General features: G+C 42.3%; 1 long non-coding RNA gene across 1 annotated transcript; it reads left to right on the forward strand.

Moving 5' to 3' along the window:
* The first annotated feature begins 257 nt into the window (after window positions 1-257).
* Window positions 258-5,912, forward strand: LOC142160364 (uncharacterized). Its single transcript, XR_012693182.1, has 3 exons — window positions 258-617; window positions 4,301-4,836; window positions 5,732-5,912. It is a non-coding gene; the product is annotated as an uncharacterized LOC142160364 (long non-coding RNA).
* The last annotated feature ends 3,355 nt before the right edge of the window (window positions 5,913-9,267 follow it).

Genomic DNA, 9,267 nt, shown 5'->3' on the forward strand with positions numbered 1-9,267 from the left:
GAGTTATCTCATTCTCGTGGCCCAGAACAGCAAGCAGGGGAGTATCATTTTACTGCTTTCTTACACCCTATATTCTGTGTCTCTTTCATCCATTTTTCCTTCATCCCCTGATATTTTCATTTTGTTTCCCTTTTCTCCCCCTTCCTTCTCTCCTTTCTCTTCCCTCCTTTTTTCTTTTTATCCCCTTTTTCGTTCCTTCTGTTTTATTTTCCTTCTTATTGTGGGCTCTGGATTATGGAGGCTGAGGGTCAGGAAGCTGCATTCACAGCCAAGCGGCTGGGATGTGGTCTGATCCCCTCCCTGGCGCTGCTGTAATGGCGGGAGCACCCAGAGTAGGGACAAAAGAGGCTGAGTCAATGGTTGTTTCACGCAGCAGGGCATCCAGTCCACAGTTTTCACAGGGAGGCAGAAGCGGCTCTCACGCTGCATCAATGGAGGATTGCCAAGCGTCGCTGTGTTTGATGAGAATGAAACTAACCTATCTTTCCCAGCAGAGGACGTGGCTGACCAGGCAATGGAGGCGGATCAGTATTCTCACATTGGCAGTTACCGATCGGAGCGACTGCAGGAGGACCCGGCTTCCGTATCCGGTTCCTCTGGTGGATATCGGGGAATGGGTGAGTCTGTGGTTGACAATGTTGATGATGAATTGCCTGTCTGGTTAGAATGTTATAGCACTAGTCAGGATTCGGATAGTTCTGGTGCATGCCCTCCCAAATTGATGAAAGCACTATGTAAATACTTTGTCCCTCAGGAGGGTGTGCTTAGGACAGGTGGGTACCGTGTGAATAGTAGGGCTAGCCGGCTCACAGGGTCAGAGTTGCTGTGCGATGGGATACGGGCATATATACAGGGGTTTGCGCTTCAGTGCGGGATAGGATTTTTAAGGAACGATACGTGGGTAAGTTCACCGTTACCGGGAAGGCGCTGGCAAAGGGCGGTGTTGGCCAGGTTACTTTTAAAAGTAACAAGAATTGGTTGAGTGGAGCATATTTGTTTGTGGCAGGTTACCTGGAGTCTCGCCTCGGGGAATACATGGAGATGCTGAAGTACCTTTAAATGATACATGGGATGTATGCCTCATCTCGTCTAGGTATCTGGCTAGCATATGCTGGTATATCTGGTCTTGCACTGCCTGGCCTGCGATATCTCCCTGGGGTTTGGCGGATGCGCTGTCATGGGGAAATTGGGACAAGTTTCAGATGCTGGCTCCAGCTTCTGAGAGCTGGCTCCAGGCTCTCAATGGTTCTCCCTGTCCCGCTTATGTCTGGCAGATTGTGATTGCTAGGGCATTGAGGGGCTGGGATGGGAAGCGTCCCGCTCCCTTTTGAGGAGACCCATTAGTCATAGGATATTGAAAGATTGCTTGGTGCGATATCTGGTGTTGCCCGGGATTCATATGAGAGTAGTCTGTTTAGCTACTTTTGCTGTGCACGTAAAAGTAGCGTTGCAATTGATGGTGGTACCCACTGGCCGTTTTTTTCTTCACCACAAGGACCAATTGCAAGTATTGTGTCTTTTTCCGTTATCACTATCTTGAGCAATATATTGGTATCCTGGATCCCGCAAATGACTTCAGCACACGGGCACAACATTGTTTATTGTCAGTAACCTGGACATTATTACCACCATCAATTGCAACGCTACTTTTACGTGCACATTTGGACCCTGTCATGTTCCCATTGCTTATTTTGTTTTATGAACTTATGATATTATAACATTTTTAAGTCAGAATTAAATTGTGTTTATATAACATTTTGAGTCAAGCTCTATTCTCATCATATTATGATATACTAGGTTGTTTTATACAATTCATTTCATACCAGTTACATTTTAGCACTCATTTCATCCCATATTTCTCTCTACTCCAGCGCTTGTTATCTTCTTTTACATATTATTGTGTTGGGAGTGGACTCATTTATAGCTGCTGAGTTGTATACTCCACATGTAATCATATACGGCTATATATCATTAGCTGTGCGCACCCAATTTTGTTTCCATATTTATAGAGCACGGGCTCGCCGGCATTCTGCAGCCTGCTGTCAGAGAGCCAGAGCAGTTAGGCAAGTAACAGGCGGCTGATGAGCCCACTTGGACTTGTGCCCTGGGCGACAGCACCACCCGCACATGTCTAGTTTCAGCTCTGGATTGTGTCTCTCTCTCCCCCACAGGTCCTTCCTCCCCCTCCACACACACACAAATTCACACCTTTAGACAATAGTTAGTTAAAACACAGAAATGATGACTTGTATATTTATAAAGCAGGCAATTGACTGCAATGTATTGTATGAAACGAAATCTAATGAATTTGTATAAATACACTGTTTACTGTTTTATAATATATGCATACATTTTATAATTAGAATATTAATAATACAACACATTTTAAATTAAGCTACATCTTGTCTGTGGTTATTGTTGAAGAGATAAGCATCAATTATTATATGAATATTGATCCTGTGGATTTAAGGGAAAATACGAATTATGGGCCTGATAAAACTAGGAACGGATCTTATCTTTCCGCATTGTAAGTTACTCTGAGTACTTTAAGTTGAAATGGGAACAGATAAGAGATTCGCAATTCAAATAAGGAACGCAAAGTCGAAAAACACACCCACCTTCAGTCCTTTACGCTACGGAATAGAATATGCAGCGGATCCTAAGCAATTAACCCATTAAAAAAGTTCTGTTAAGTTAACTTCTGCTACGTTAAGATAAGAAATGTATACGTCACGCCAAATGTGGGAGGTCCGAAGAGTTTGTTTACAAATGTTAAAACACAATCCAGTGTGTATTTATGCTGGAAAGTTGTAATCTCATTACTCCTTTTCACATGTACATGTTTTGTGAACCTGGAGGCAATGACTTTGGGGCCTTTTTAATGAGTTAAATTCACACACCTTCTCACTCTGCTACATGAAAGAATTATGGGTTTGTTTGTGTTCGAGTTGAACTGAGCGTATATCACGGCAAATGCATGTAATTCACTAGCATAAAGAAATATGCATAATAAATCTTTAAAATTTATGTTGCTTTATAATTATGTCCTGACCATTAAAAAATGCCTAGCGTATTCTTCCATAACCGTTACATATATAGTAGAGTACATGCAACCTCCACACAGATAAAGGGTTTGAATCAGGATTAGAACTCATGACTCCATTTTTGGAAGGTGGATTAGCTAACCACTAAGGAAATGTTCTTTTTGAAAAAAGAGTGAGAAGCTCAACAATACAGCATGCGTGCTACAGATGAAAGTGCTAGTTAATAGTACTCTTAATTATTAATCAAAAATATAAGGAAATTATGAATCTCACAGATAACTTAGTGGTTAGCACTTCGGTCTCACAAAAGTGGTGTCATGAGTTCAAATACCAAGCATGGCTGTAGCATCTGTGTGCAGCTTGTGGCCTTTATTCATTAATGAAAGAAACAACACAGGAACTTGGCCCAAACCACTTTGGCCTTCAAAAGTGATCTACTACACGCTCAACCACAATGACAAATCTGCCCTCATATTTAACATGTATCTCTCAAAGGAGTTTAAGGGCTAGATTTACTAAGCTGCGGGTTTGAAAAAGTGGGGATGTTGCCTATAGCAACCAATCAGATTCTAGCTTTCATTTATTTAGTACCTTCTACAAAATGACAGCTAGAATCTGACTGGTTGCTATAGGCAACATCCCCACTTTTTCAAACCCGCAGCTTAGTAAATCTAGCCATAAGTCTGTAATTTGGAAATAGTCCTTTTTGGGGGGACACATCAAAATTCAAACAGCCAGATAATGAATGACTGATTAGGTAAATATAATACAGTAGGTGTTTTTGTTTGCCTTAATAATATGTGAAAATCATCTAAGGACAACTGTGAGTGTGGACATGGTTTTCAAAGATGGCGTTCAAATATTTTTGCAATAACAAAAACACATCTGCCACTGTAATATTAAAAAGGTTTTTATGGCAAGGTCAACAAGTTGCTTTAGGGTAGCACTTCTGCCTCACAGCACTGGGGTCAAGATTTGGAATCCAAAACCTACCTTAATGTTCTGGAATTTGACCCTCAACCCTCAAACATTAAGGAAATTAAATGTTCAGCCACAAAAATTATGAGACAGGAGCAAAATCAGGTCGCATTGGAGGATGAGTTACCTTTCTAGCGTGAAGGAAGATTGATAAGTAGTGGTAGACCATGTCATGGGATTTGGGTTAACGTTTCTGGAACATTATACTAAATAAGTATGTTTGTGCTTGAACTTATGCGACTAATAGAGAACTCACATCTTCTTATCTCCTCCCTTAGCTCACTCAACAGCTGTGGTTGACACCGGCGGAGGTCGCTCCAGCTCGTCTGTAGCTGGACAACAGACCTGCGCCTGTATCTGCGGACCCTTTTGTAGGACCGAAAATTGACCTCATTGGAAATGTTTCTTTCCGAGGACATGCTTTCCATACTCTCAGTCAGAACGCAAAGTTCTCGCCTACTGAAAACAGCCAATCTCATTTTGTTTTTGCCTACTCTGCAATACTCTGTGCTCTGATTGGTTCTCTGAGCACGTATGGGCGAGCTCAGGTCGCAAGCGGATCTTTCCTACACCTGTTATTAAAATGGCTGCCTGTCAAACTAAAAAGATGGAGAATGGAGCAATGAGATAAGTACTCTGTGCTTTGCAATGAGGATAACACTCATGTACACATAGCCTAGCAACTAAATCTGGATTTAAACGCACCTGAGCTCTTCCTTCACTCCTGCTCATTTCCGATTTTTGGGAGGCAGGTTCTGGCTTATAGCAGGGATTGGTAGCGATTTTTTTGTATGATTTCTCAAACATTATTATAGTAAGTACTATTTGATGTGATATGTTTTAATAGATACAACATGTTTGCTTCAGAATAGGAATCAAACTTGTTAGGCATAAAGCAATGTTACTGTGCTGGCAACTTTCAAAAAGTGTGCTTTGGCTCTAAATGCACAGTCAAAGTGTCACATTTATAGCAATACTCTGCTACTGGGTTTCCCAAACAAACCCAAGAGTAAGCAGACTATAGCATTGTTGGTCTGAGTAATTGAAATGTATCTAGCCACTATCTTTGGTGTCCACAAAGCATGTATGTACAATACTGTCTACACTCTCAATCATCCTTATGCCTCTCTTTTGCCCTCTCCTTAGATTTCAAACCAAATTGGTTTGCTACATTCATTCTGCTCAGGAATCTGACTTGGAGATTCGTGAGTTCTCTGTGCTTCAAATATTGCTGATTACTTAGTGATAAGAATGGAAACTGACCAATTGACCTTCATTTATCTGGGCCTCAGAAGGGAGTGGAGGCCCATTACACTTGTTTAGGAAGTGTCTGCGGATAATGTAAATTGCAGACACCTGGATCTATATAAAGTTTCAAAACTTTATTGTGTGGCCTTTTAAACGGCTGCTGTTTTTCTTACGCCTTCCTTTTCTCTTTTCTGGTGTTGCATTTTACTAGTGGAAGTATTTTGCAAATGATGATTCTGTGACTGTAACAAACCTTTAACCAAATATACACCTGTAACTTTTTAAGTTGGTGTATATTTAGAAAGCACAATCATTTATATATTAAGGTGCATGTACTTGCAATCTATGTAGGAGTCTGAGGAATGCATTGGCAATAAAGTCGATTAAGGGGGTGGAGTTTTCAAATTAGAAAAGTTTAACATGACTGATTTGTCAATGATCACACTCCATTTCGATTCTAGATAACTATGTCTGACGCAGGTCCAAGCTCGGCCCCCAGGATGGTTGAGAAAATCCGGCGCAATATTTCTGACAGAGAATTATTAATTCTAGTTGAAAAAGTGGTTGAATAACTTTATTCCAGCAACAGACAGCTGTCCGCCGTCGAGAAATCTAGAATATGGGAGGAGATTACTACTAAAATAAATGGTACCGCTCCCTGTCGGCGTCTCATGCACGAAGCTCAGAAACTGTCATACTCCGCTCCCCGGGGTACCTCTACCCAAGCCTCTAAACACTGACTGTCCCTTTAATTTTTGTTTCTAGTATTCACTATTAGTCATGTGATTACTACACCTGTGTGCTGGTCAGTTTTACCATTGGTCAGTCTCCATTTATAAGGTCTCTCCTCTCCATTGCTGGTTCTTAAAGTCATATGTGTTACTCTGATGTCTCTGTTGGGATGCATATCTGTGGAAACTGTGCTTATTTGTTGCTGCATGACTGGATTTCATTGACCTCTGCATACTTGTTCCACTTTTCGTGGTAAACGCTATGATCTACACCTGTTACCTACTCGGCCTGCATTGCTGACTACTGTTACCTGTTTCACAATTCGTGGTAAGCTGCTATTCATCGCTGCCGTGTGTTCATCGCTGCTGTATGTTGGACTTCCTCGATCTCTGCATACTTGTTCCACTGTTCGTGATGAACGCTATGATCCGCATCTGTTATCTACTTGGCCGGCATTGTTGATTACTGTTATCAGCTCCATCCTCCGTGACAAGCTGTGCCAATAGTAGCTGAATATGTTTGGACTTTTTTGATTCCTGTGCCTCAATTCTACTATTAATGGAGACTCTGGTTATTGCATGTGCAGCTTGTATTAATGAATGTTGCTGACAGTTACTATTCTTGCATATCTTCGTGATCATCATATGCAAATTACTCATGTCTTCATTAAGGGTGTGCACCGGGCACTTTTAGTGTTTTGGGTTTTGGGTTTTGGGTTCTGATTAGCTTGAGGTTTTGGGTTCTGATTTGTTTTGCCAAAACACCTGACGAAAGGTTTTGGTTCTGATTTATGGTTTTCGGTTCTGATTTATTTTTAAAAAAGCATAAAAAGTGCTAAAATCTAGTTTTTTGTTGGTTTTTCACTCATACGCTATTATAAACCTCAATAACATTCAATAACAATCATTTCCACTAATTTCCAGTGTATTTGGAACACCTCACACTTCCCAATATTGTTTTTAGTCCAAATCGTTGGACCGAGGTAGCTTTTTGGACTGCGTAGTGGAGTGTCCCCGGTACCCAATTTGGTACCGGGACCACAATAAAAAAACATAAACTGGTCTCAATTCCACTGCACAGCTATCTGGACTGCGTAGTGTAGTGGCCCCGGTACCAAATTTGGTACCGGGGCCACAATAAAAAAACATAAACTGGTCTCAATTCCACTGCACAGCTATCTGGACGGTGTAGTGCAGTGGCCCCGGTACACAATTTGGTACCGGGGCCACAATAAAAAAACATAAACTGGTCTCAATTCCACTGCACAGCTATCTGGACTGCGTAGTGTAGTGGCCCCGGTACACAATTTGGTACCGGGGCCACAATAAAAAAACATAAACTGGTCTCAATTCCACTGCACAGCTATCTGGACTGCGTAGTGTAGTGGTCCCGGTACCCAATTTGGTACTGGGGCCACAATAAAAAAATAAAAATTGGTCTCAATTCCACTGCACAGCTATCTGGACTGCGTAGTGTAGTGGCCCCGGTACACAATTTGGTACTGGGGCCACAATAAATAAACATAAACTGGTCTCAATTCCACTACACAGCTATCTGGACTGCGTAGTGGAGTGGCCTCGGTACCCAATTTGGTACCGGGGCCACAATACCTCCTCCAACCATGGTACAGACCATTCATCATTGAGATCCCATCAAGTATGTTAAAGACAGACAGGGTCGAAGTGTTATTTGTTGACTTTGGAAACAAAAAAACTGTCCCTGTAGCAAATCTTTGTGCAATGAAGAGTGACTTTTTCAGTTAAAGGCTCAAGCTTTCAAGTGTAGTGTTTATAAGTTATATTATACTTTTGGTTTAATTTCTTTAATTTGTTTTAATTTTGTTTTACTTTGTGCTCATGGCAAACAACTGTTGAACGGTCACATAATGCCAAAAAAAGAGTTGCAAGATGGAATTGTCCTTGGGCCCTCCTACCCACCCTGATGTTGTTGAAATAGGACATGCGCACTTTAACAAACCAATCATTTCAGCGAAAGGGCCTACCAAACTGTGTCTGAAATGATTGGTTTGTTTGGGCCCCCACAAAACGAGCTGGGAAAGAAAAAAAAAAGGTGCAAGATGGAATTGTCCTTGGGCCCTCCTACCCACCCTGATGTTGTTGAAATAGGACATGCACACTTTAACAAACCAATCATTTCAGCGACAGGGCCTACCAAACAACTGTGGCTGAAATGATTGGTTTGCTTGGGCACCCACACAAAAAAAGCTGTTCATCTCTCCCTGTACAAACTAAACTGGCTTTACTAAGGCAAGATGTCATCCTCATCCTCTTATTCCTCTCCCCCTTCAGTGTGTACTTCCTCCTCCTCACACATTATCAATTCGTCCCCGCTGGACTCCACAACCACAGGTCCCTCTGTACTATCTGGAGGGCAGTGCTGTGCTTGATTGAGGAATTGATAATTCATTTTAATGAACATCATTTTTTCAACGTTCTGCGGAAGCAACCTCCTTCGCCGCTCACTGACCAGGTTCCCCGCTGCACTAAAAACTCTTTCCGAGTACACACTGGAGGGGGGACAACTCAGATAAAATAGAGCCAGTTTGTACAGGGGCTTCCAAACTGCCTTTTTTTTCCTGCCAGTAACAATATGGACTGTCTGACATGTCTATTTGGATGGTGTCAGCAAAATAATCCTCCACCATTTTTTCTATTGTGACAGCATTCAATGCAGTGACACTAGACATGTCTGCAATGGTTGGCAGGTCCTTCAGTCCGGACCAGATGTTGTCTGCATCCCCGCTAGCGGGTCTTTTAGGAAAACTGAGTTTTTTCCTCGCAGCCACAGGTGTGGAAGAATATGAAGGTGGAGCTGTTGGGATGTCACGGTCCTCTTCAGAGGACAATTTCCTGACCAGCAGGTCTTTGCACCTCTGTAGACTTGTGTCCGCCGGAAACAGAGACACAACATTCGCTTTATACCGAGGATCGAGCACGGTGGCCAGAATGTATTCCTCTGACTTTAAAAGAGTGACCACCCTCGGATCCTGGCAAAGCATACAAAGAGCTTCATCCACATGAGCTACATGCTTGGTGGAATCGCAATGGTTTGCCAGCTCCTCCCTCACTTTCTCCAGCTGCTTCTGCAACAGCCTGATCAGGGTAATCACCTGACTCAAGCTGGCAGTGTCGGAACTGACTTCTCATGTGGCAAGTTCAAACGGCTGCAGAACCTTGCACAACACGGAAATCAGTCTCCAATGTGCTTGACTCAGGCGCATCCCCACTCCTTTTCCTATGTTGTA

The sequence above is a fragment of the Mixophyes fleayi genome, chromosome 6 (assembly GCF_038048845.1).
Source record: "Mixophyes fleayi isolate aMixFle1 chromosome 6, aMixFle1.hap1, whole genome shotgun sequence".
NCBI lineage: Eukaryota > Metazoa > Chordata > Amphibia > Anura > Limnodynastidae > Mixophyes > Mixophyes fleayi.